Genomic DNA, 26,930 nt, shown 5'->3' on the forward strand with positions numbered 1-26,930 from the left:
TCTTCTCAAATAAGATGACAAATTAATAGCTCAGTTGGTTACAGTGAAAGAAACCTCGAAAAGTCAGCCCGGCTAGCTCAGTCGGTAGAGCATGAGACTCTTAATCTCAGGGTCGTGGGTTCGAGCCCCACGTTGGGCGTCCTTTTTAAATACAAATTGAAGATGTTTCTTCGAGACAACGGAGCAAAGTCTGATTCAGTTCACATTGTATACAGTATTGCAACAAAATTACTTATTGGTCATTGTCAAATAGCAATTGCTATTGTAAAAAGCATGCATCGTTTATAGCTATAACGATATTGAAATAAATAATCTTACTATTTTGGGTTGGCTTCAATCCGTTTCTTTTTTTTTAGAATTGTCTTAACATCATTCATGGAGCATCAGTTGGTATGTGCGTAATAAAACCCATCGGGCATTGATACGAGAACCCTAGTGTGTGCTGAAATAAATAATGCGGTTTTCTACAATAACAAACGCAGCTTGTCAGAATGGCCGGTTGGTCTAAGACGCCAAACTCAAGGACATTGTCTTTTCAAAGAATTGTGTGTTCTGGTCCCTGAATGGAGGCGTGGGTTGAAATCCCACTTCTAACAGTTCACTTTTACTTATTTTTAAAAGGAATAAATGTGTTCATTTTACTATAAAAGATTGTTTTAAGGAAATCAACAGCTAATACCAAACTCTTGTCAGCACTCAATACCATTTTAATTTCCATTTTAAATCAGACTAAAATAGTGTTCCTAACACAGATTGCAATTTTTGTTATAAACAGACTACTTGATGAAGTCACTGAAAAATATTTTGTGGCCAAACATGTATTTAACTTGATTGTTTTAATATTCCAAATAACATATTACTGAAAAACATCTCCGTCGACCACTGGATCGTGGTCTCAGGCTGGGATGTGGACCATTGAGAACAGTATAAACCATCTATTACTAGACGCAGCTTACAGGAGAAATGCCCTCGTTTAACATGCTAGGATGATCGACTTCGGCATTCTCCAACTGCTGTTTACATTTTCTAACACGTTATGAGGACGAATACAAAGTTTGACACTTTCCTTGTAAGTGGGGGTAAGCACAAGTTATTTTCAGATGTAATGTCTTTATTTAAGCTCAATCTAGTCCTGCGTAGTGCAAATCACATTACTGTTTAAAGTGTTCTTAAATTGTTTTAACATTAGCAGTGATCCATTTGAAATTTGCTTAATGATTTAAACAACTGAACTTATTGTCAGCTCGGTGCTGAGAAGAAAACACTCCCACTCCTCCTGGTGGATACCGAGACCAATCCCTTCAAAACAGTTTAACTCTAGAAATGATCCTTGCAAATATAGTCTTATCTTTTATTGGCAGACCGTCACCCCCAGCTGGCAAAATCTACTTCATATGATACAATGACTGGGCAACAACGAGGTGTTACATTAACAATACAAACTAACTTGAGACAGCCAAGCCGTTAAAGCATACCTTAAGTTTGTCATGTGATACAAAAGCAAGTTTTGGCATTTTTGCATTGCCTGCCTCGTCAAAGAAGCTCGAGCCACAGCACACAGCGTTGCTGCATCGGGACACAGAGATGGATTTTAAAGCGACTGAATCAACGAGCTGAGACTACTTTTTGAAGAAATTGAAAACATACCTCTAGTCGAAATATTTGCTATTTAATTAAAAAAAATGTTTTGAATTTGCAAATGGCAGACATTAGGACAATCTGAATTGCTCATATCAAGCTGCGATGTAGCCTATGAGAATCGCTGACACAATACGAGGGGAATTAGCTCAAATGGTAGAGCGCTCGCTTCGCATGCGAGAAGTAGCGGGATCGATGCCCGCATTCTCCAAATAGTTTTAACGTATCTGCGTATTTAGTCCCAACGCATTATGGAGATAAATACAAAGTGTGAGACGCCCGCCCTACATGTGTATTTTAAAGCACAGTCTATTAATTTGTAATATTCCCCAGACTGAAAAACTGCAGTGCGCCGTCCATCGTATGTCTTCCGAGAAGCACAAAGGGAGATTATTTATTTATTTATTTATTAGCAATTAAAGAGTTTGTGTTAATTGAGAATAAAAATAAATGGCTTGAAGTTTGCTTTCATTTGTAATGTGTTTATAATGAAATATCGGTTCTTGTGTTTTTACCAATCATTGTACTGTATACTAGCTACTGTTGCATGTCCATGAGTGTGTTCCTCAGCTTCCCATATGGTCTAGTGGTTAGGATTCCTGGTTTTCACCAAAGCGGCCCGGGTTCGACTCCCGGTATGGGAACGTTCTTGTTATTGTCATTTTGTTACAGAACTGTGGTCATGTGTAATGTGTCTTCAATATGATAATAAAGCTACAGTTACTCGATATATATATATACAGAATGATGCAAATGTATTTGACTCTATTCACATTCCCATCGCGTGGAACCATCGCAGTTTGTTTTTAAATTATATTAATCCCTGTTCAAGACAAAGTCTCTCTGGGGTGGGACGATCATTAGATTGCAGATGTAAGGTCTCCGGTCCCATCATAGAAGCAAGATAGTTTATTCACAAATAAATACCTACACATTTATTTATGTTTCTTTTGTTGGTAAATTAACACATTATTGCATTGTCATGTCACGCTGTGCACTCTAGGATTGCATAACAAGCCTGCACTACGCCAGGACTTCGTGGCGCAACGGTAGCGCGTCTGACTCCAGATTAGAAGGTTGCGTGTTCAAATCACGTCGACGTCAAAGCCGTCTTTATTTCTATTCCACTATATTTCATTTTTTAACGTGTTTGGATTTGAATGTCTCCGGACATTTATTTATACAATTTAGCCTACACAACATATTGATTATAAAGCGACAAACAAATTACTTCCGGGGGGGGGGGCAGTTCAGTTTCAATCAAGTTCCAGTCTCTCTGCCATAATCTTGCGCTGCTGTGTTTGGTCAGGTAAAAAGGGCGTGACCAGAGCGGTATGGGCAATCCCGTTAGGTAGCTTGCATGTCAATCTCTCCTTCTTTTCTATTTATACACCCAGCACTGCTTCCGCCCTTCGTCTGTGTTTGTTTTTGGTCTGTGTTTGTTTTTTTGTTGTTCGCTCCTTTCACTGCAGGTCATTTCTCTGCTCAGCGCTGGCAGACAGTATCAGCTATTTTCCTACCTGCTCAGGTGATTCTTTTCATCATTCAGCTTTTGTATTTTTCAGCAGGAGCTCCATCGTTAGTCTTTTCTGCTCCCTCCAGTCTCCAGCGCAGCTACAGCGCCGTTCAAAGCGCAGCGTCATTCTCAGCTTGCTCTGCGTCTTCATCAGAAAGACTGTTCCGACGTCACCGCTGCACTGCAACTCTTTCACAAAGGCGCCTCACAGACCATGGTTACCATGGCAACACATCATCGAGTGACTACTGGGAGTGGTAAGTTGCCATGGCGACCAGGCAGCTTTAACAGGCAATGCGAGCCTGTGCCTCACTACTGCAATCTTCTGGCTCCTGCTGCTGCGCTTTTGCAACATGAGAGCTTTAACTCGCCGAATTATGACATCTAAATACTGCAGGCTCCTCTTCTAGACCTACGTTAACTTACTTATATCATCACTAACTGTTCTAAAGCAAACGTTTTATCCATAGACAAGGATTTTAATCGCAATAACCAAATATATGCTACCCTGCTTCACTGAAGCCAATAGTTTCAATTCCAATCGCAACCTCGAGATGGCAGCATAACACCACAAACTACATAATTTAAACTGATTTGCTATCGCTGCGAATCTCGCACTCTCCAAACTTTCTATCAATTCCTGCAGTTCGTTGTCTTTCCGAGGGATTCTTAGTCCCGTCCTGCCTCAACCTCTTTTGCTTCATATATTAATTTGAATATTTCAAATCAAAACCCCTCCCTTCGAGGATCTGGTCATGAAGCCATGCTTATCAGCTTTCTGAGATGTTAAGAATCCACTGTCACATTAATTTTCCAGCTTCCTTGCATCAGGCCATTCCTGCAACCTTCTTGCTCCCGGATTTGCACTTCCTCATTTGCCCCCAACTTCATCAAGGCACTTAATACAACTTTCAAAGTCCATTTCATTCAATTTGAGCTTCCAGGCACATACGGAAACTATGTCCTACGATTATCAACATTTCAGTCAAGAGTCCTCCAGCACCGCAATAGACAATACACTCTTAGACTGCTCCTGATCAAATCAATAGGTTTTGCAGCAGCCTCCGAGCAACACATCTCATCCTCTCAGGTTCTGCAGAGGCCTCAGATATACGCATTCTTCATCTCTGCCCAAAGGCAGACCCATCTCCGACATCATCTTAAACGCCTTAACTCTCAAATACCAATTTCCACTGCATTCAGCAGCTCTCTGCTCTCTACAGCAGGCCACTGCACACTACTGACAGCATTCCATCGTTTCTCTGTTTCCGTGTGTCCTAAACGGAGGGGGTTCTCTGTTTTTGTCTCTCCTAAACGGACCCGAGACACTTTTCCTAAGCTCTACACGCTGCCCAGCTGACAGCTTAGCTGCCTGAGGATGCCGCACTGAGTTGCGAAGGATCTGTCCTTTTGTCCTGTTGGTCCCCTTCCTGTCTCTTGTTCCACTAAATGCCCAGCAGCCAGAGGATGCTGCTTGACCCGTCGGGAGCGAGTGTCAGATTGTTGTATGTTATGTGTTTAAACTTTGCTCTTTCTCTCTCACTTTTACGTCACCCCTCTCAAGCCCTCGTAGGCAACCAGTGAAATGTGAGGTGATGTGAATAGAGACAAATACATTGCATCATTCTGTGTATATATATATATATATATAATTTCAAGTAACTGTAGGTTTATCATCATAATGAAAACACATTACACATGACCACAGTTCTGTAACAAAATGACAATAACAAAGACGTTCCCATACCGAGAGTCGAACCCGGGCCACCTAGGTGAAAACCAGGAATCCTAACCGCTAGACCATATGGGAAGCTGATTAACAAACTCCTGGACATGCAACAGTAGCTAGTATACAGTACAATGATGGTAAAAAACCACTAATTCATTACAAACACGTTACAAATTAAAGCAAACTTCAAGCCATTTATATTTATTCTCAATTAACACAAACTCTTCAATTGCTAAAAAATATAAAAAATCTCCCTTTGTGCTTCTCGGAAGGCATACGATGGACGGCGCACTGCAGTTTTTCAGTCTGCGGGAATATTACAAATTAGCAGACTGCTTTAAAATACACATGTAGGGCGGGCGACTCTGTTACAAAGAATTGTCACACTGTATGTATCTCCATAATGCGTTGGGACTAAATACGCAGATATATTAAAACTATTTGGAGAACGCGGGCATCGATCCCGCTACTTCTCGCATGCGAAGCGAGCGCTCTACCATTTGAGCTAATTCCCCTCGTATTGTGTCAGTGATTCTCATACGCTACATCGCAGCTTGATATGAGCAATTCAGATTGTCCTAATGTCTGCCATTTGCAAATTCAAAACATTTTTTTTTAATTAAATAGCAAATATTTCGACTAGAGGTATGTTTTCAATTTCTTCAAAAAGTAGTCTCAGCTCGTTGATTCAGTCGCTTTAAAATCCACCTCTGTGTCCCGATGCAGCAGCACTGTGTGCTGTGGCTCGAGCTTGTTTGACGAGGCAGAAATTAAAATGGTATTGAGTGCTGACAAGAGTTTGGTATCAGCTGTTGATTTCCTTGAAAATCTTTTATAATAAAATGAACACATTTATTCATTTTAAAAATAATTAAAAGTCAACTGTCAGAAGTGAGATTTGCACCCACTCCTCCATTTGGAAACCAAAACACACAATTCTTTACAAAGTCCTTGCTTGTGCTAGAGTCCTGCAGCAAGTTAGTTCCCTTTCAAGTCGAAAATAACCATCAAGGTATGGGACATTGCCGTCAGGCAGTAGGGATTGGCTGAGCTTTATGTCAAAGCTGCCGATAGGCCTCCGCGCAAGCTGCCGTGTAAGCCCACCCCCCTGGGAGCTTACTATACGCAGCGCGCGGAGAGTCACTTCCTCTTTTGCCTTCAGCATCAGTAGCGGTAGGACTTAGAGCTATTTAACTGATTGTACTCACTAAAGCTTAGGCTTGAGAAGCTGGTTTATACCCTCCTCCGAGTTTATTTCAGCTATACTCTCCGGAGTTATTATTGTTTATTATTATTGTTATTGTATTATTATTTAGGATTATATATTGTTTACATTATATATTCCTTTTCGCTTTGCTTCGGCATCACGTTCTTCGTGGTCTCCATCTTTCCTCTGTTCTTAATTATTATTGTGTGGGTTTTTTGTATATATATATTTTGTATATATATTTATATTTTATTGTATATATATATTTTGTTATATATATTGTATATTGTGTGTTCGGACGCGTGTTGCGTTGGCCTTGGCCCACGCGCATTTTGCATCCTCGGTCTAGCTTAGGCTAGACCGTGTGTGTGTGCGGGTAGTCTGCTCTGCAGTGTTCCCCCCCCCCGCGGCGCGTTCCTGCCACGTGGTATTGCACTACACTCCCTTACCTTCTGCAGCGTCCACAAAAAAAAAAAAAAAAAAAATTTCCCTTCACTATACAGAGGAAGACAACCACCAACGTGCAAAATCCCCAGCACCTTTCAGGTAGGTATTGCACAGCATCAGACACTGTACCAGCACTTAGCGTCTCCGCTTGGCGGGTCAGCTGACGCTTAGGCGTCTGTGCTAGCGTTCCACGCTCGGTACTCGCGCTTCGGCGCTCGCGCTCCGGCGCTTTTGGTGTCAGCGCTTGTGCGCTTGGTGCAGCGCTTCGGCGCTTTGTGCAACGCTTCTGCGCTTGGTGCTTAGTGCTTCTGCACTTGGGGCTCAGTGCTCGACGCTCGACGCTTCGGCGCTCGGTCGTCATCGATCGTGTCGCTGCTGGCGACGTCTCAGCTCCCTCTGAGCCCATCTTCCCAGCTTACAGCTGGTCAGAGATCTCCAGCCAGGCGTGCTCGGGAACGTTCCCGCAGTCCCTCCTCTCGCGGGGCTCGCCCCCGTCGGGAGTCTCGATCCAGGTCTCGATCGCCTCGCCGGAGAAGGCACTCTCGCTCCCCTCGGAGGGGTAGGCGTTACCAGGACACATCTGGGGTGGCTGAGCTCACCTCCAAGATGTCACAATTTAGGAGCTCATAATGGGACAACAATCCCTCCTTATGACCCTAGCAAATGTGGCGCCTCGGGCCCCAGAGCTAGTAACCGGACCCAGCACTAGTCAGCTGACGGTTCCTCCACCAGTGCCCCAGGAAGTAGAGTGGGACGCCGATGCTTTCTCAAGGGACGCATCTGATGCAGACCCGCTCTTTGAGGACACAGAGCCTGAGGTGGCATCCCAGCACTCTGGGCAGGACGACCCTCAAGTGCTGGATACTAATGACCCTATCTGGTCAGTGGTGGAGAGGGCAGCCCGTCACTCAGGCGTGGACTGGCCTGCGTGAGAGCCAACACGACGCTCTTTATTTGAGTTGCCATCGGCTCCGCCCCTTCAGTCCAGGATGCTCCCGGCGTTCCCGGATTTTATTAAGGAGGTGCAGTCCACCTGGGGAGCCCCGGCCTCCGCCCCGGCGACTTCTCGCAAGGCTTCGGCTTTTACCATGCACGGGGCGAGCGAAGCTGGATTAGCGTCCTTTCCGCCAGTGGGCGCCGCGTTCGCCGTGCTAGTAAAGGCGCCGACATTATCGGGGCTGGCTAAGGACCCTTCCTGCCCTAACAGGCAGTGTAGGATTACGGAGGCCCACCTAAAAAAGGGTTATGCCGCGGCTACAGAGGCAGTTAGACTGTCCAACGTGGCCAGCCTCCTGACAGTCTACCAGGCGGCGCTGATTCGCGACCTGCCTGAGTCCCCATCCGTCGGACTTAGAACCGAGCTGGGTGCAGTTGCACAGCTTTTGGTTAAGCTGGCTCAGCTGAATGCGCGAGCACAGGGCAGGAGCATTGCTTCCCTTGTAGTGGCAAGGAGGCAGCTCTGGCTCTCACAGGCCAGGGTACAGGAGCCTGATAAGGCCCCGTTGCTAGATGCTCCTATATCCCCGGGGCACACGTTTGGCCCAGCGGTGGAGGAGATGCTGCAACGCTCCGTCAAGGCGCGTGAGGCATCGCAGCAGTTGGCTAAGATGTGGCCAAGCAAGCCTTTCCAGCCAAGGCGGCCGCAGGAGCGCCAATGGCGCAGGGCGCCGCCGCAGCAGCAAGCGCACCCACAGGGCAGTAAAACCGCCCCTTTGGGGGTTTCAGCACGCAGCCAACCCGCGTTTGCAAGACCGCAGCGCGGAGGCTGGCGCCCCAGAGGAGGTAGCAGACCATGCCCTCGTGGCTCTGGTCAGGCCCCTCGTGAGCGAGCGCAGCCTAAGCAGCCCTGAGAAACCCCGGCAGCCATTAACCCACCCCTACACTGTTCCAAAGCTTCTGTTCTGCCAACAATGCACCAACGACATCTGGGTGCGCAAGACTATACTCACCGGGTACACCCTTCAATTCCGGTTAAACCCCCCCCCCCCTTCAGGGGAGTGGTGGTAACTGCAGTGAAGTACTCGGTTCAGTCCTCAGCTCTAAATGCAGAAATACAGGCATTGCTCAAGAAGCGTGCCATTCAACTAGTAGACCCTGCTCTGACCGACCAGGGGTTCTACTCCAAGTACTTCCTAGTGCCAAAAAAGGACGGCGGGCTCCGCCCTATTTTAGATCTGCGACTACTGAACAAATACCTACGGGTGTTGTCGTTCAAGATGCTTACGCACAGGCACATTGTCCAGTCTGTCCGGCAGGGCGACTGGTTTACCACCGTAGACCTCACAGATGCATACTTTCACGTTCCCATCTGTCCGGGTCACAGGAAGTACCTACGTTTCGCATTTCAGAGCAGGGTCTACGAGTTTTGTGTCCTGCCATTCGGCCTGTCTCTAGCTCCTCGAACCTTTTCGAAGTGTATGGACGCCATTTTAGCCCCCTTGCGGGCTCAAGGCATCCGACTGCTGAACTATCTGGACGACTGGCTCGTCTGCGCGCAGTCAAAGGAGCAGTTGGCACAGCACACAGTGATGGTTACAGACCATCTTCAGCGGCTAGGTCTGAAGGTCAATTCAGAAAAGAGCCGCCTCGTGCCGAGCCAACAGACCGAATTCTTGGGTCTGCATCTGGACTCTGTGTCCATGGAAGCGACCCTGTCGACACAAAGAGTTGCCTCACTGGAGCGGTGTCTCTCCCTATTCAGGTTGAGAGAAACAGTCAGCATGGAGCTGTGTGAGCGCATGCTGGGGTTGATGGCTGCCGCCTCGCAAGCCCTTCCTTTGGGCTTACTACACCAGAGACCTCTGCAGGCCTGGTTCAATGCCTTCGCGTTGCATCCGCGGAGAGACAAACACTGCAGGTTGAGGGTATCCCAAACCTGCTGGGAAGCACTGCGCTTGTGGAAAGTTCTGTCGAACATCCGCCAGGGCGTACGCTTGGGTCCCATCTTCCGAAGGGAGGTTATTACGACCGACGCTTCCAACCAAGGTTGGGGAGCAGTCTGGAACGGGTCGGGGACTCGCGGAGTGTGGTCAGGACCCTGGAGGTCGGCCCACATCAATGCTCTGGAACTCAGAGCGGTGGACCTTGCCCTGCGGCACTTCTTGCCAGTGCTTCTAGGCAAGCACCTGTTAGTGCGGTCAGACAACACCACGGTAGTGGCGTATATCAACCGCCAGGGCGGCTTGCGGTCCCCCGGTCTTCACCGGTTGGTAACACAGCTGTTGCTTTGGGCTCAACCGCGTTTAGCCTCTCTGCGGGCGGTTCACCTACCGGGCAGAGTCAATTACGCAGCGGATCTCCTGTCCAGTGGAGGTCCTCTTGCAGGCGAATGGCGTCTTCACCCTCGGGTGGTAGAGCGCATTTGGGACTGGTTCGGCACAGCGCAAGTCGATCTCTTCGCTTCGCGAGAGACCACGCACTGCCCCCTATGGTTCTCGGTGAAGGACCTCGACAGCCCCCTAGGAGTCGATGCACTGGCTCACGAATGGCCGCCAGGGCTCCTGTACGCATTTCCACCGATTTCGATGCTCCCCGCCTTCTTGGAGAAGGTCAGGGTAGAGCAAGCGACAGTGATCCTGATCGCTCCTCGGTGGCCTCGGAGGATATGGTTCCCGAGTCTAGTGCAGTTGTTGCACGGTCGCCCGAGGGAGCTCCCTCTGCGAGCGGACCTGTTGTCCCAAGCCCAAGGAGGGCTATGGCACCCGAACCCCAAGCTCATGCAGCTATGGGCTTGGCCCCTGAGCGGGAGCGCCTGTCAGCCTTAGGGCTTTCGACGGCGGTTATATCCACCATTCAGAGTGCGAGAGTGCCCTCTACTCGGTCGCAATATGCGTATAAGTGGCAATTGTTTCAGAGTTGGTGTCTGGCTGAGGGCCATGACCCGGTCTCCTGCCCTATGGCAGTGATATTACAGTTTCTGCAGAAGCTGTAAGATGAGGGTAAGTCTCCCTCTACACTGAAAGTGTATTTGGCCGCTATTTCGGCTTGCCATGTACGCATTGACGGGTTATCACCTGGTTGCCATTTCCTGGCATCTCAGTTCCTAAAGGGCGCAAGACGCTTGCGGCCTCAAGGTCGACCAGTTTACCGTCTTGGAGCCTTGATGTGGTGCTAGAAGCCCTTACCAAGGCACCGTTCGAGCCTCTCCACAGTGTGGATATGAAGTTCGTGTCTATTAAGACTGCGTTTTTGCTGTCAGTGGTATCAGCAAAACGTGTGGGCGAGTTACATGCACTCTCGGTGCATCCATCATGTACTCGTTTCGCAGGAGACGGTTCTAAGGTCTCCATGCGTCCAAATACGGCCTTTTTACCCAAGGTCATATCCCCGTTTCACATGAACCAACCAGTCGAGTTGATGGCGTTCCATCCTCCTCCTTTTTCTTCCCCAGAGGAAGAGCGGTTACACATGCTCTGCCCTGTGCGGGCATTGAGGTGTTATATTGATCGCACAAAGACTGTGAGGCAAACAGAACAGCTGTTCATATGCCATGGTTCTAAAACTTTGGGTCAGCCGTTGTCTAAGCAACGCCTTTCTCATTGGATAGTGGATGCTATTCAGTTAGCATATGATACTATGGGCCTTCTGCCACCAGGGCAGTTGAAGGCACATTCCACTAGGGGTATGGCAACATCCTGGGCCCTCTTTAGAGGGGTGCCGATGTCTGACATTTGCGCTGCAGCCAGTTGGGTTACACCGCATACATTTACGAGGTTCTACCGGTTAAATGTACTGGAATCCTCTGCTCCGTCATTTGGAGCATCTGTGTTGCACTCTATGACACCTCAGGTTGCGGACGTCTAGAGTGGTTGACAATATGGTGTGACTATTCCACCTTGGGACAGGTGTCATTGCGAGCATAGACGCTGAGGCGCAGCTCCGCATATGTGTAGATGTACTGCCTACGCAGTTGCGTTATGACGTAAGTCTGTCCTAATGCCGAGAATCCTCCCTCGCGACGGCTTGGGTACACTGTTCCCATACCTTGATGGTTATTTTCGACTTGAAAGGGAACGATAGGTTGCGGATGCAACCCCGGTTCCCTGAAAGAGAAAATAACCATCAAGCCGTGAGGTCGCTCTGGAGGCCTTCACGGCCTGAAGGGCAAAAGAGGAAGTGACTCTCCGCGCGCTGCGTATAGTAAGCTCCCAGGGGGACGGGCTTACACGCCAGCTTGCGCGGAGGCCTATCGGCAGCTTTGACATAAAGCTCAGCCAATCCCTACTGCCTGACGGCAATGTCCCATACCTTGATGGTTATTTTCTCTTTCAGGGAACCGGAGTTGCATCCGCAACCTATCGTTTTGGCCAAGTAGTTAAGGTGATGGACTTAAAAGATGTTGGAATTTCCCCGCTCATGTTCACATCCTGCCGACTATGTGCCCCTTTTTTATGTTTTCTTTGTTAATTTGTAAAGGTCTGTTAAGCTTTAAGGCATCAATCATTACTTGCTGTACTTTAAGTTTCTTCAAAACCAGTATTTGTAGAGCTGTTTTCAATATAACATGCAAGGAAGTGTTAATATGAACCCAGGGTCTTCTGCGTGTAAAGCAGACGTGATAACCACTACACTATGGAACCTTGTCAGAACTGTGGTGGTGCTCAAATAATTGCAATCATTTATCAGACCCTTCGGTGTTGTCTTTTTAAGAATTAACCCTGCCAATTCGAATGCAGGCGAACATTCAATCAATTAATCATATATATTTTCTATAGCGCCCCATATGCGTTTTCTAAAAATCTATTTGAAAACAAGAAAATATCTAATTGTAAGCCTGGTCGAACAAAAGAAGTCTTCTGTGTAATTTTAAACAAAGAGCGCTTTCCACGATTTAAGATGCTTTCGAGAGACAGAATATTGGAATTGGCTGCCAAAACTGGGGAATAAAACTGCCTGTGATCAAAGTGGGCAGAAAAGTTGCATACTTTGCATAACGTATTTGGGAGAAAAGAAAACGGATCATCTCTGATTTACGACGTTTCCATGGTTTGGCCCGGCCACTGCCGTGTGGCTGGTTAAAACGATGAGTTCAGTTTTTTTTTTCTGCTGCTTGGTAATTGAGTTATGCTGCAACAGCAGCAGAGTGGCGCAGCGGAAGCGTGCTGGGCCCATAACCCAGAGGTCGATGGATCGAAACCATCCTCTGCTAGCTTGTTTTTCTTCTGTTTGCAAAGCAGTTTTTCTAAAATATTAACTGAAGGCAAGACTTTGTATTATATTCGCAATCAGGGAAATGTGCACATTACTGGAGACATTTATATCGACAACTGACCTCGAAACCATCCTCTGCTAGATTGTTTTTCTTCTGTTTGCAAAGCAGTTTTTCTAAAATATTAACTGAAGGCAAGACTTCGTATTATATTCGCAATCAGGGAAATGTGCACATAACTGGACAAATTTAAATCGACAACTGACCTCAAAAACGTTAGGTTTTCTATCAAATTCGTTTCTTTACAAATGACATTGCTTTCTTTTCTTTTTAAATTGTTCCCAGAAAGACCAAAAGATAAAGCCCTTGGGAATACGTCAATATTGCCTGCTCCTGCATATGTCAGCTCTTGAACTCTCTTAAAAATTGAGCTCTAAAACGTTTGCTTTGCAAGTTAATAAACAACAGTAACAATCAATAGCGTTTAATCCATGCGTTAATTAAATTTGGTTATTGATTTGTTCACATATTACAATGCTGTTTTCAGGATTCCCGCATATTCTGAACATGCACAATGTAATATGGCAATGGAATGACAGGGAAACCACTGCTTTTTTCCCTCTGGTCGTATTTTGTCACGCTGACTACTATCCATATGAAAGTGCCGCAGTCAGCTAAAGGATAAGGCACTAGCCTCATAAACCAGGGATTGTGGTTTGGTCAATGTTTTATTAAAAACAAACTGTGTGTATTTGTTCTTGGTCTGTGATATGTTTATAGAACTTGGTACTTTACACAAAGTAGTTTTGGCCAAGTAGTTAAGGTGATGGACTTAAAAGATGTTGGAGTTTCCCCGCTCATGTTCACATCCTGCCGACTATGTGCCCCTTTTTTATGTTTTCTTTGTTAATTTGTAAAGGTCTGTTAAGCTTTAAGGCATCAATCATTACTTGCTGTACTTTAAGTTTCTTCAAAACTAGTATTTGTAGAGCTGTTTTCAATATAACATGCAAGGAAGTGTTAATATGACTTTATTACCCAACTATGTCATTGAAGACTGGCCAACATTAATTTGGGAGTCACTTTAATTTATTGTGCAGTATCAAATGAAACATAAAAAAGAATCACAATACAATAAATCTCTGTTTGATCGCTATACAATCGATATGTTGTGTAGGCTAAATTGTTTAAATAAATGCACGGAAACATTCAAATCCAAACACGTTAAAAAACGAAATAGTGCGGAATAGAAACAAAGAAGGCTTTGACCTCGACGTGATTTGAACACGCAACCTTCTGATCTGGAGTCAGACGCGCTACCGTTGCGCCACGAAGTCCCGGCATTCTACATGCTTGTTATGCAATGCTAGAGTGCACAGCAAGCATGCCAAACGCATGGTAATGCCGATGCTGATACTTGGAAAACACTCGGTATCACCAGGGTTATAGGAAACAGCCGACTCGATACGTGTTCGTAGCCAGCAGGGCTATGAAGTTGTCGCAAGTGTGTTTGATTCTCAGCTTTAAAAGTAAAGAAAACATTAAACAACTAGTTTAAATCAGTAAAACTAGTATTTAACTAGGATTCTCTCAGCGCGTCTCCTTTGAATGCGCACTGGCACAAATGGGCTTTGATCGTCTAATTACGTGGCAGAATGCAATAATGTATTGGGTTAATTTACCAACAAAAGAAACATAAACAAACGTGTATGTATTTATTTGTGAATAAACTATCCTGCTTCTACGATGGGACCAGGGATCTTACATCGGCAATCTAATGACAGGCCAACCCCAGAGAGACTTTGTCTTCTGTTAGCAAAATAGATTTTCTAAAATATTAACTGAAGGCAAGACTTTGTGTTATTACTTTTCAATTTAGTGTGTGTATTTTGTAAATGTTAAGGTGTAGAAACGGCAGGTATGCAGTTTACCTGTCTCTACCCATAGAGGACCAATACATTTATTAAAACAAAAAAAAATCTGAACACAAGGTGTGTTTATTTAATCTGATACCTTACATATAGACTTAACTGTATCGGTTAACAAAATTAGAGTAAGTTATCATAACAATAGAGTTAAAAGAAAATTCAAATAACATGCCAGTTAAAAATGCGCCAAAAATGACAAAGTAGTCTAAGATTAGGACAATGGCACTTAACGGGTAAGAAAGACTTTTGCAGCAAAACTCTTGAAATCACCAGAGCCTTCCTCCTCCTGAATACTATGTAGGTGGGCGGGGACTGAAACCTCCCCCGGCTAGAAAGTTTGGTCTCATACTGGTAGAAACTCAGAAAAAAGACAACATCAAGCCTACAATTGCTCAGTTGTTAAAATCAATAAGGAAATTTCAAATTGGTCAATGCTAATGCTAAAGCAATTTAAGAACACTTTAAATAGGGCTTGACTAATATAAAAATATAGTAATGTGATTTACACTACGCAGGACTAGATTGAGCTTAAATAAAAACATTACATCTGAAAATAACTTGTGCTTCCCCCCACTTACAAGGAAACTGTCAAACTTTGCATTCATCATCATAACGTGTTAGAAAATGTAAACAGCAGTTGGAGAATACCGAAGTCGATCATCCTAGCATGTTAAACGAGGGCATTTCTCATGTAAGCTACTTCCACTAATAGATCGTTTGTACTGTTCTCAATGGTCCGCATCCCAGCCTGAGACCACGATCCAGTGGCAGTCGGAGATGTTTTTCAAAGTAATGTGTTATTTGAAATATTAAAACAATCTTTAGTTAAAATACACATGTTTCTACTCAAAATATTTTTCAGTGACTTCAACAAGTAGCCAGTTTACAGCAAAAATGCAATCTGTGTTAGGAACGCTATTTTAGTCCGATTTAAAATGGAAATTAAAATGGTATTGAGTGCTGACAAGAGTTTGGTATCAGCTGTTGATTTCCTTGAAACAATCTTTTATAGTAAAATGAACATATTTATTCATTTAAAAAATAAGTAAAAGTGAACTGTCAGAAGTGGGATTTGAACCCACGCCTCCATTCGGAGACCAGAACACACAATTCTTTGGAAAGACAGAGTCCTTGAGTCTGGCGCCTTAGACCACTCGGCCATTCTGACAAGCTGCGTTTGCTATCGTAGAAAACCGCATTATTTCATTTCAGCACAGACTAGGGTTGTCTATTGTATCAAGGCCCGATTGGGTTTATTACGCACATACAAACTTGCTCCACGAATGATGTAATGACAAGTGTAAAAAAAGAAACAGATTGAAGCCAACCCACTAAAGAAAGATTCTTTATTTCAATATCGGTATAGCTTTAAAGGATGCACGCATTTTACAATAGCAATTGCTATATGACAATGACCAATAAGTAATTGTGTTGCAATACTTTATACAACGTGAACAGAATCAGACATTGCTCCGTTGCCTCGAAGAAACATCTACAATTTGTATTTAAAAAGGACGCCCAACGTGGGGCTCGAACCCACGACCCTGAGATTAAGAGTCTCATGCTCTACCGACTGAGCTAGCCGGGCTGACAGGGGAAAGTTTCTTTGTTTCAGGCGGGGCGAGAGAGGAAGTACCGACAGGTGCGTGGGACCTGAGATTCGGTGTGCTGCTGCTGCTGTAGATGAGTGTTCTGGAGACGCGCTGTTTCTGTGTCTGCGGTGTTACAGCCGTGTGAGTATATTCCAAAAGTAAAGTGTTGGATAATTCGAGAGCTAGTCTGTTGAATAAAGCTCTGAGACGTGTGGTTAAATCCCGGTCTCATCAATTTTGTTTTGTTAGATTAAAAGTGTTCAAGCAGCAGGTAAATGTCCCCACACCTTTTGGTTCTGTTTACTTATGCTACACCGCTGCTAAACCTGAACGTTGCTGCTAATTATCTTAACTAAACTTGTATTGCTGTTGAATTGCTCTAATATAGTTAAGCCTGCAATGTTGCAGCTAACGTTCCCTAATACTGTTAAAACTTGTGTGTATTAACAATCTGGCTTTTGTTGTTGAACCCTTGCTGGGAAGAGCTGTTTCCAATCACCTAGCACTCTTAATGAGAAGTGTAATCGCTGCTATATGTTGGTCTAATACCCCATGCTTTTAAAATGTGGCTATTGGCTGGCTTTATTCAACTTCCCCTCCTTGTTTTTAGTACAACTTTAATACATTTTGTTGTATAGTTATTTGAACTGATTTATGTGAATCTTGGATCATTGTAATATAGCTTTGTGAATTGTTATTCTGCCTTTGTCATTCTGTTGTCATTCCTATTCCAAACCTTTTAATTTGTTTTTAGTAGTGTCGGTATTATGACTCTCACTGGGCATCACTGGGTGTGACTGCTACAATCCCATATAGAATGCGACAAAACAGGTCGCCCTCCTTCATATAAACAGAAAAAGAATAAGTACACGCACACACGAGTTGATTTACTGCAGCGTCAGACATCGGAGGTTCAGCAGTGTACTGCAATGTTGTAAAAAGACGTGTGTAATTCAGGATGGTTGAGCGATCTAAGGCGCTGTGTTCAGATCACAGTTACCCTGGAAGCGTGGGTTCGAAATACATTTCTGACAGCTCTGTTTGTTCATTAACCACTCGGCCACGACTACATGCTCTCACGGTTTTCCGTGAAAACAGCCGTATTATTGTCAAAAGAAGCAAACGACACCCGCAGTAATGCTGTAGATGGCAGTATAGGCTAAATAATGAACCCAAGTCAAATGCCTTTGTTGAAACTCTATCAGATTTGTACAAGTCAAGCACGCGTGGGAAATATTAATACAATATCCTTTCTGCCAACGTTCATAATAATGAATACATCCTTATTTCAAAATACGTAGCTATTTAACTGAGCTTTTCAAAACACCCATACACAAAAACTTTATTTCTACTGAAAAACTAACTTGCTTCATGGCTGCTGCTACAGCACTCGGGCACGTTGTGCCTAGCGTTAGCGGACATAGGAGATAAGAAGACCTACAAAATATCACGCGCTGCAGTTTTTCAGTCAGGGGATTATTACAAATTAGCAGACTGTGCATTAAAATACACATGTAGGGTGGGCGTCACTGTTACAAAGAATTGTCACACTTTGTATTTATCTCCATAATGTGCCGGGACAAAATACGCAGATACTTTAAAATTATTTGGAGAATGCGGGCATCGATCCCGCTACTTCTCGCATGCTAAGCAAGCGCTCTACCATTTGAGCTAATTCTCCTTTAATGGTGCCACCGATTCTCATAGGCTTCATCGCAGCTTGATACGAGCAAATCAGATTAGTTTTTTTTTTTTTTTTATTATTATTATTTTGGCAATGTAGTCTGTGATTTGCAAATTTAAAAAATAATTGAATTAACTAAATAGCAAATATTTCGACTAGAGGTATGTTTTCAATTTCTTTAAAAAGTAGTCTCAGCTCGTTTATTCAGTCGCTTATAAATCCACAATCTGTGTCCCGATGCAGCAGCGTTGTGTGCTGTGGCTCGAGCTTGTTTGACGAGGCAGACAATGCAAAAATGCCAATACTTGCTTTTGTATCACGCGACAAACTTAAGGTATGCTTTAACGGCTTGGCTGTCTCGAGTTAGTTTGTATTGTTAATGTAACACCTCGTTGTTGCCCAGTCATTGTTTCATATGAAGTAGAGCTTGCCAGTTGGGGGCGAAGGTCTGCTAATAAAAGTTAAGACTATATTTGCAAGGATCATTTCTAGAATGAAACATGTTTTGAAGGGATTGGTCTCGGTATCCACCAGGAGGAGTGGCAGTGTTTTCTTCTCAGCACCGAGCTGACAATGAGTGTTGTTATCGGGAACCTACTCGCTGCAAGTAATGACCACTTCAATCTTCAGTCGGGGATTGTTGAAGGAAGGGGACACATTTTGAGTGCGTATCTCATTCCGGTAGAAACGTAGAAAAAAGAAACCATCAAGCCCACAATTGTTCAGTTGTTTAAATCAATAACCAAATTTAAATTGATCATTGCTAATGTTAAAACAATTTATGAACACTTTAAATAGGGCTTGACTAATATAAAAATATAGCAATGTCTTTTGCACTACGCAGGACTAGATTGAGTTTAAAATAGACATTACATCTGAAAATAACTTGTGCTTACCCCCACTTACAAGGAAGCTGTCAACCTTTGTATTCGTCCTCATAACGTGTTAGAAAATGTAAACAGCAGTTGGAGAATACCGAAGTCGATCATCCTAGCATGTTAAACGAGGGCATTTCTCATGTAAGCTACTTCCACTAATAGATCGTTTGTACTGTTCTCAATGGTCCGCATCCCAGCCTGAGACCACGATCCAGTGGCAGTCGGAGATTTTTTTCAAAGTAATGTGTTATTTGAAATATTAAAACAATCTTTAGTTAAATAACACATGTTTCTACACAAAATATTTTTCAGTGACTTCAACAAGTAGCCAGTTTACAGCAAAAATGCAATCTGTGTTAGGAACGCTATTTTAGTCCGATTTAAAATGGAAATTAAAATGGTATTGAGTGCTGACAAGAGTTTGGTATCAGCTGTTGATTTCCTTGAAACAATCTTTTATAGTAAAATGAACATATTTATTCATTTAAAAAATAAGTAAAAGTGAACTGTCAGAACCCACGCCTCCATTCGGAGACCAGAACACACAATTCTTTGGAAAGACAGAGTCCTTGAGTCTGGCGCCTTAGACCACTCGGCCATTCTGACAAGCTGCGTTTGCGATAGTAGAAAAGCGCATTATTTCATTTCAGCACAGACTAGGGTTGTCTATTGTATCAAGGCCAGATTGGGTTTATTACGCACATACAAACTTGCTCCATGAATGATGTAATGACAAGTTTAAAAAAAGAAACAGATTGAAGCCAACCCACGAAAGAAAGATTCTTTATTTCAATATCGGTATAGCTTTAAAGGATGCACGCATTTTACAATAGCAATTGCTATATGACAATGACCAATAAGTAATTGTGTTGCAATACTTTATACAACGTGAACAGAATCAGACATTGCTCCGTTGCCTCGAAGAAACATCTACAATTTGTATTTAAAAAGGACGCCCAACGTGGGGCTCGAACCCACGACCCTGAGATTAAGAGCCTCATGCTCTACCGACTGAGCTAGCCGGGCTGACAGGAGAAAGTTTCTTTGTTTCAGGCGGGGCGAGAGAGGAAGTACCGACAGGTGCGTGGGACCTGAGATTCGGTGTGCTGCTGCTGTAGATGAGTGTTCTGGAGACGCGCTGTTTCTGTGTCTGCGGTGTTACAGCCGTGTGAGTATATTCCAAAAGTAAAGTGTTGGATAATTCGAGAGCTAGTCTGTTGAATAAAGCTCTGAGACGTGTGGTTAAATCCCGGTCTCATCAATTTTGTTTTGTTAGATTAAAAGTGTTCAAGCAGCAGGTAAATGTCCCCACACCTTTTGGTTCTGTTTACTTATGCTACACCTCTGCTAAACCTGAACGTTGCTGCTAATTATCTTAACTAAACTTGTATTGCTGTTGAATTGCTCTAATATAGTTAAGCCTGCAATGTTGCAGCTAACGTTCCCTAATACTGTTAAAACTTGTGTGTATTAACAATCTGGCTTTTGTTGTTGAACCCTTGCTGGGAAGAGCTGTTTCCAATCACCTAGCACTCTTAATGAGAAGTGTAATCGCTGCTATATGTTGGTCTAATACCCCATGCTTTTAAAATGTGGCTATTGGCTGGCTTTATTCAATTTCCCCTCCTTGTTTTTAGTACAACTTTAATACATTTTATTGTATAGTTATTTGAACTGATTTATGTGAATCTTGGATCATTGTAATATAGCTTTGTGAATTGTTATTCTGCCTTTGTCATTCTGTTGTCATTCCTATTCCAAACCTTTTAATTTGTTTTTAGTAGTGTCGGTATTATGACTCTCACTGGGCATCACTGGGTGTGACTGCTACAGTCCCATATAGAATGCGACAAAACAGGTCGCCCTCCTTCATATAAACAGAAAAAGAATAAGTACACGCACACACGAGTTGATTTACTGCAGCGTCAGCCATCGGAGGTTCAGCAGTGTAATGCAATGTTGTAAAAAGACGTGTGTAATTCAGGATGGTTGAGCGATCTAAGGCGCTGCGTTCAGATCACAGTTACCCTGGAAGCGTGGGTTCGAATTCAATTTCTGACTGCTCCGTTTGTTCATTAACCACTCGGCCACGACTACATGCTCTCACGGTTTTCCGTGAAAACAGCCGTATTATTGTCAAAAGAAGCAAACGACACCCGCAGTAATGCTGTAGATGGCAGTATAGGCTAAATAATGAACCCAAGTCAAATGCCTTTGTTGAAACTCTATCAGATTTGTACAAGTCAAGCACGCGTGGGAAATATTAATACAATATCCTTTCTGCCAACGTTCATAATAATGAATACATCCTTATTTCAAAATACGTAGCTATTTAACTGAGCTTTTCAAAACACCCATACACAAAAACTTTATTTCTACTGAAAAACTAACTTGCTTCATGGCTGCTGCTACAGCACTCGGGCACGTTGTGCCTAGCGTTAGCGGACATAGGAGATAAGAAGACCTACAAAATATCACGCGCTGCAGTTTTTCAGTCCGGGGATTATTACAAATTAGCAGACTGTGCATTAAAATACACATGTAGGGTGGGCGTCACTGTTACAAAGAATTGTCACACTTTGTATTTATCTCCATAATGCGCCGGGACAAAATACGCAGATACTTTAAAATTATTTGGAGAATGCGGGCATCGATCCCGCTACTTCTCGCATGCTAAGCGAGCGCTCTACCATTTGAGCTAATTCCCCTTTAATGGAGCCACCGATTCTCATAGGCTTCATCGCAGCTTGATACGAGCAAATCAGATTAGTTTTTTTTTATTATTATTATTATTATTTTGGCAATGTAGTCTGTGATTTGCAAATTTAAAAAAATAATTGAATTAACTAAATAGCAAATATTTCGACTAGAGGTATGTTTTCAATTTCTTTAAAAAGTAGTCTCAGCTCGTTTATTCAGTCGCTTATAAATCCACAATCTGTGTCCCGATGCAGCAGCGTTGTGTGCTGTGGCTCGAGCTTGTTTGACGAGGCAGACAATGCAAAAATGCCAATACTTGCTTTTGTATCACGCGACAAACTTAAGGTATGCTTTAACGGCTTGGCTGTCTCGAGTTAGTTTGTATTGTTAATGTAACACCTCGTTGTTGCCCAGTCATTGTTTCATATGAAGTAGAGCTTGCCAGTTGGGGGCGAAGGTCTGCTAATAAAAGTTAAGACTATATTTGCAAGGATCATTTCTAGAATGAAACATGTTTTGAAGGGATTGGTCTCGGTATCCACCAGGAGGAGTGGCAGTGTTTTCTTCTCAGCACCGAGCTGACAATGAGTGTTGTTATCGGGAACCTACTCGCTGCAAGTAATGACCACTTCAATCTTCAGTCGGGGATTGTTGAAGGAAGGGGACACATTTTGAGTGCGTATCTCATTCCGGTAGAAACGTAGAAAAAAGAAACCATCAAGCCCACAATTGTTCAGTTGTTTAAATCAATAACCAAATTTAAATTGATCTTTGCTAATGTTAAAACAATTTATGAACACTTTAAATAGGGCTTGACTAATATAAATATATAGCAATGTCTTTTGCACTACGCAGGACTAGATTGAGTTTAAAATAGACATTACATCTGAAAATAACTTGTGCTTACCCCCACTTACAAGGAAGCTGTCAACCTTTGTATTCGTCCTCATAACGTGTTAGAAAATGTAAACAGCAGTTGGAGAATACCGTAGTCGATCATCCTAGCATGTTAAACGAGGGCATTTCTCATGTAAGCTACTTCCACTAATAGATCGTTTGTACTGTTCTCAATGGTCCGCATCCCAGCCTGAGACCACGATCCAGTGGCAGTCGGAGATTTTTTTCAAAGTAATGTGTTATTTGAAATATTAAAACAATCTTTAGTTAAATAACACATGTTTCTACACAAAATATTTTTCAGTGACTTCAACAAGTAGCCAGTTTACAGCAAAAATGCAATCTGTGTTAGGAACGCTATTTTAGTCCGATTTAAAATGGAAATTAAAATGGTATTGAGTGCTGACAAGAGTTTGGTATCAGCTGTTGATTTCCTTGAAACAATCTTTTATAGTAAAATGAACATATTTATTCATTTAAAAAATAAGTAAAAGTGAACTGTCAGAAGTGGGATTTGAACCCACGCCTCCATTCGGAGACCAGAACACACAATTCTTTGGAAAGACAGAGTCCTTGAGTCTGGCGCCTTAGACCGCTCGGCCATTCTGACAAGCTGCGTTTGCTATCGTAGAAAACCGCATTATTTCATTTCAGCACAGACTAGGGTTGTCTATTGTATCAAGGCCCGATTGGGTTTATTACGCACATACAAACTTGCTCCACGAATGATGTAATGACAAGTGTAAAAAAAGAAAGAGATTGAAGCCAACCCACGAAAGAAAGATTCTTTATTTCAATATCGGTATAGCTTTAAAAGATGCACGCATTTTACAATAGCAATTGCTATATGACAATGACCAATAAGTAATTGTGTTGCAATACTTTATACAATGTGAACAGAATCAGACATTGCTCCGTTGCCTCGAAGAAACATCTACAATTTGTATTTAAAAAGGACGCCCAACGTGGGGCTCGAACCCACGACCCTGAGATTAAGAGTCTCATGCTCTACCGACTGAGCTAGCCGGGCTGACAGGAGAAAGTTTCTTTGTTTCAGGCGGGGCGAGAGAGGAAGTACCGACAGGTGCGTGGGACCTGAGATTCGGTGTGCTGCTGCTGTAGATGAGTGTTCTGGAGACGCGCTGTTTCTGTGTCTGCGGTGTTACAGCCGTGTGAGTATATTCCAAAAGTAAAGTGTTGGATAATTCGAGAGCTAGTCTGTTGAATAAAGCTCTGAGACGTGTGGTTAAATCCCGGTCTCATCAATTTTGTTTTGTTAGATTAAAAGTGTTCCAGCAGCAGGTAAATGTCCCCACACCTTTTGGTTCTGTTTACTTATGCTACACCGCTGCTAAACCTGAACGTTGCTGCTAATTATCTTAACTAAACTTGTATTGCTGTTGAATTGCTCTAATATAGTTAAGCCTGCAATGTTGCAGCTAACGTTCCCTAATACTGTTAAAACTTGTGTGTATTAACAATCTGGCTTTTGTTGTTGAACCCTTGCTGGGAAGAGCTGTTTCCAATCACCTAGCACTCTTAATGAGAAGTGTAATCGCTGCTATATGTTGGTCTAATACCCCATGCTTTTAAAATGTGGCTATTGGCTGGCTTTATTCAACTTCCCCTCCTTGTTTTTAGTACAACTTTAATACATTTTATTGTATAGTTATTTGAACTGATTTATGTGAATCTTGGATCATTGTAATATAGCTTTGTGAATTGTTATTCTGCCTTTGTCATTCTGTTGTCATTCCTATTCCAAACCTTTTAATTTGTTTTTAGTAGTGTCGGTATTAGGACTCTCACTGGGCATCACTGGGTGTGACTGCTACAATCCCATATAGAATGCGACAAAACAGGTCGCCCTCCTTCATATAAACAGAAAAAGAATAAGTACACGCACACACGAGTTGATTTACTGCAGCGTCAGACATCGGAGGTTCAGCAGTGTACTGCAATGTTGTAAAAAGACGTGTGTAATTCAGGATGGTTGAGCGATCTAAGGCGCTGCGTTCAGATCACAGTTACCCTGGAAGCGTGGGTTCGAATTCCATTTCTGACAGCTCTGTTTGTTCATTAACCACTCGGCCACGACTACATGCTCTCACGGTTTCCCGTGAAAACAGCCGTATTATTGTCAAAAGAAGCAAACGACACCCGCAGTAATGCTGTAGATGGCAGTATAGGCTAAATAATGAACCCAAGTCAAATGCCTTTGTTGAAACTCTATCAGATTTGTACAAGTCAAGCACGCGTGGGAAATATTAATACAATATCCTTTCTGCCAACGTTCATAATAATGAATACATCCTTATTTCAAAATACGTAGCTATTTAACTGAGCTTTTCAAAACACCCATATGTAGCCAGCTAGTTTAAGAAGTTAGCAAATAAACTACAAACTGGTAGGGAATTCTGGGACACTTCCTGTTTCTTCTCCATGTGGGTAATTTACATCAGCATACTGGAGTTAGTTTGTAAAATGGCTCCGGCTGTGCAGGAGATGAGCCAAAAATAAACTCTGTTGTACCTGAGTCTGAGCCAGAGTGATTGTGGTCTGGGTCAAACAAATAATAATACACAACACAACGCAGAGTACGCTAAAACAACAGGTTGTTTTATTCACAGTAATTCATTCAAACCGAAACTAATATTTAGGAGGAGACGCAGCCTAGCTGCCCATTACGTAACCGTGTGGTCCTGCATGCACTGTAGTTTTAATAAGGGTTACATTTTTTTTTTATTATATCTGGTGCCGTGACCCGGATGGGCAGCTTCTAAGGGAAGCGTAAACATAAATTAAATAGACAAATAAAAGGTGAATACGGATTTAAAAAAAAAAAAAAAAGATAAAAATAAATAAACAAATAAATAATAATTAAGTAAACAACTAGTGGTTACTAACAAGGCAGACCTATGGCTAAGCAGTTTATTTCTGGAAAGGGAAAGACAGAAGAATATTCTTCTGGTTTTACTGCTGGATTGAGGGAGGACTGGACACAGAAGATGTCTGAGAGTAGAAAGGGCTGGTCAGAAAGGCCTGTGAAGACAGAACCATCTGGATGGTGTTCTGATGAGGAGGAGGAGACCAGAGCCATGCCCCAGATGACAAAATGCAAAACGTTCCCAGTGGGCCCAACTCCTACCTATGTGCCAGCGATGCATCAGGTACGAGGTATGCCATTATTCAGCAATAGTAAAGATTGCAGGATTGATATAGAAGACTGGATTAAGGATATCCAATACTTGTTTAGTGCTACACATGTTCCAGCGTCCCTACATTTTGACACACTGGTGCGTTACCTGAGTGGTGGAGCAAGGAAGCTCGTATTGAACCTCCCATTAGAAGAGCAGATCGCCTCCAGAGCCTTTGAGGAGTTGAGGGCTGAGTACAGTGACTGCCATTTATCTCTTGACCCAATGGCAGACTTTTATGAGCGACACCAGCGCCCAGATGAGTCAGCCTCCACCTATGCCATAGAGCTAGATGCCTTATTGAGGAGCATTGAAGAAAAAATAAATGGAGGCGGGGCACTCCAAGACAGGGACTATAAACTCACCCAGCAGTTCATGCGTGGCATAAGTGAGAAAGATGTACGTGATCGTCTTGCCCCCATGCAGCCTCGCTATCTTACGTTCAGGCAGTTACAGGGAGAACTGAGACAGCTGGTGAGGGAGAAAAATTCACTAGGCGACAAGAAGGTGAGAGCAAAGAGTGTTAGCAGCATGCAGCAGGCTGCAGTCAGTGCAGAGGGGAGCATGCAAAGTAATGTTTTGCCCCAGCAGGAAGCAGCAGCCACAAGAGGGTTAAGTGATGCTGTTCAGAGTCTTACCACCCTAGTTCAGGACCTTGCCACTCACCAGAGACAGCAGTCTGAGAAGATGGGGCGTTTGGAGGCCATGGTTATGCAACAAACTGCTACTACCTACAGGTATGTCCCCACCAGTAGCCAAGGAAGTGGTAATGGAGCAGCGACTCAGAGACCTCCGCGTCGCCAGGAGCCCTTTGTGTGCCATCGGTGTGGTCAAGTTGGCCACATCGCTCGGGGGTGCCGTAACCAGCCAAATGCTTATGCTGTGCAGCACAGTGTAGGAGAAAACAATTCTCATTTAAACTAGTACAGCCTGACACTGAGGGGCAAGTGGAGGGCAACGAAAACAAGACCAGCCCTATAGTTACCTGTGTTCACAGTGCGCCACAGATGGAGTGCAGTGGGGAGACAAATTCTTCCAGTTTAGTTGGCCCAATGAATGAAGATTTTGTTGTGGTGAATAGTGTCCCCTGTAGAGCCCTAATTGATTCAGGATCCCAGATTACATCAATTACTGAGGAGTTTTGGCACCAACACCCCACCCTCGGAAACCTGAGACCAGATGAGGTTGATATCCGCATAGAAGGGGCTGGAGGTCACGAGGTCCCACATCAAGGGGTGTTGCGTTTGAATTTGTCTTTTCTAGACCAGACCTATGCGGCTGTTCCAGTTTTCGTTGTGCCGGCGACACAGTACCGAAAGTCTGTACCACTTCTGTTAGGAACAAATGTTATTAGGGCTAGCAAGCAGGA

General features: G+C 43.5%; 12 non-coding genes across 12 annotated transcripts; 5 read left to right on the forward strand and 7 right to left on the reverse strand.

Annotated features, from left to right (window-relative positions):
* Positions 1-66: 66 nt before the first annotated feature.
* On the forward strand, positions 67-139 carry trnak-cuu (transfer RNA lysine (anticodon CUU)). The gene has a single exon. It is a non-coding gene; the product is annotated as a tRNA-Lys (tRNA).
* Positions 140-2,210: 2,071 nt separating this feature from the next.
* On the forward strand, positions 2,211-2,282 carry trnae-uuc (transfer RNA glutamic acid (anticodon UUC)). The gene has a single exon. It is a non-coding gene; the product is annotated as a tRNA-Glu (tRNA).
* Positions 2,283-4,892: 2,610 nt separating this feature from the next.
* Positions 4,893-4,964, reverse strand: trnae-uuc (transfer RNA glutamic acid (anticodon UUC)). The gene has a single exon. It is a non-coding gene; the product is annotated as a tRNA-Glu (tRNA).
* A 7,649-nt stretch (positions 4,965-12,613) lies between these two features.
* trnam-cau (transfer RNA methionine (anticodon CAU)) lies at positions 12,614-12,685 on the forward strand. The gene has a single exon. It is a non-coding gene; the product is annotated as a tRNA-Met (tRNA).
* Positions 12,686-13,950: 1,265 nt separating this feature from the next.
* Positions 13,951-14,022, reverse strand: trnaw-cca (transfer RNA tryptophan (anticodon CCA)). Its single transcript has one exon. It is a non-coding gene; the product is annotated as a tRNA-Trp (tRNA).
* Positions 14,023-15,670: 1,648 nt separating this feature from the next.
* trnal-caa (transfer RNA leucine (anticodon CAA)) lies at positions 15,671-15,781 on the reverse strand. The gene is made up of 2 exons: positions 15,744-15,781; positions 15,671-15,716 (listed from the first exon to the last, which is right to left on the reverse strand). It is a non-coding gene; the product is annotated as a tRNA-Leu (tRNA).
* A 347-nt stretch (positions 15,782-16,128) lies between these two features.
* On the reverse strand, positions 16,129-16,201 carry trnak-cuu (transfer RNA lysine (anticodon CUU)). Its single transcript has one exon. It is a non-coding gene; the product is annotated as a tRNA-Lys (tRNA).
* Positions 16,202-18,352: 2,151 nt separating this feature from the next.
* LOC131705504 (small nucleolar RNA U3) lies at positions 18,353-18,558 on the forward strand. The gene has a single exon (XR_009310456.1). It is a non-coding gene; the product is annotated as a small nucleolar RNA U3 (small nucleolar RNA).
* A 1,162-nt stretch (positions 18,559-19,720) lies between these two features.
* trnak-cuu (transfer RNA lysine (anticodon CUU)) lies at positions 19,721-19,793 on the reverse strand. Its single transcript has one exon. It is a non-coding gene; the product is annotated as a tRNA-Lys (tRNA).
* A 2,148-nt stretch (positions 19,794-21,941) lies between these two features.
* LOC131705505 (small nucleolar RNA U3) lies at positions 21,942-22,147 on the forward strand. The gene has a single exon (XR_009310457.1). It is a non-coding gene; the product is annotated as a small nucleolar RNA U3 (small nucleolar RNA).
* A 716-nt stretch (positions 22,148-22,863) lies between these two features.
* trnal-caa (transfer RNA leucine (anticodon CAA)) lies at positions 22,864-22,974 on the reverse strand. Its single transcript has 2 exons — positions 22,937-22,974; positions 22,864-22,909 (listed from the first exon to the last, which is right to left on the reverse strand). It is a non-coding gene; the product is annotated as a tRNA-Leu (tRNA).
* Positions 22,975-23,321: 347 nt separating this feature from the next.
* Positions 23,322-23,394, reverse strand: trnak-cuu (transfer RNA lysine (anticodon CUU)). Its single transcript has one exon. It is a non-coding gene; the product is annotated as a tRNA-Lys (tRNA).
* Positions 23,395-26,930: the final 3,536 nt, after the last annotated feature.

This window comes from Acipenser ruthenus, chromosome 35 (assembly GCF_902713425.1).
Source record: "Acipenser ruthenus chromosome 35, fAciRut3.2 maternal haplotype, whole genome shotgun sequence".
Taxonomy (NCBI): domain Eukaryota; kingdom Metazoa; phylum Chordata; class Actinopteri; order Acipenseriformes; family Acipenseridae; genus Acipenser; species Acipenser ruthenus.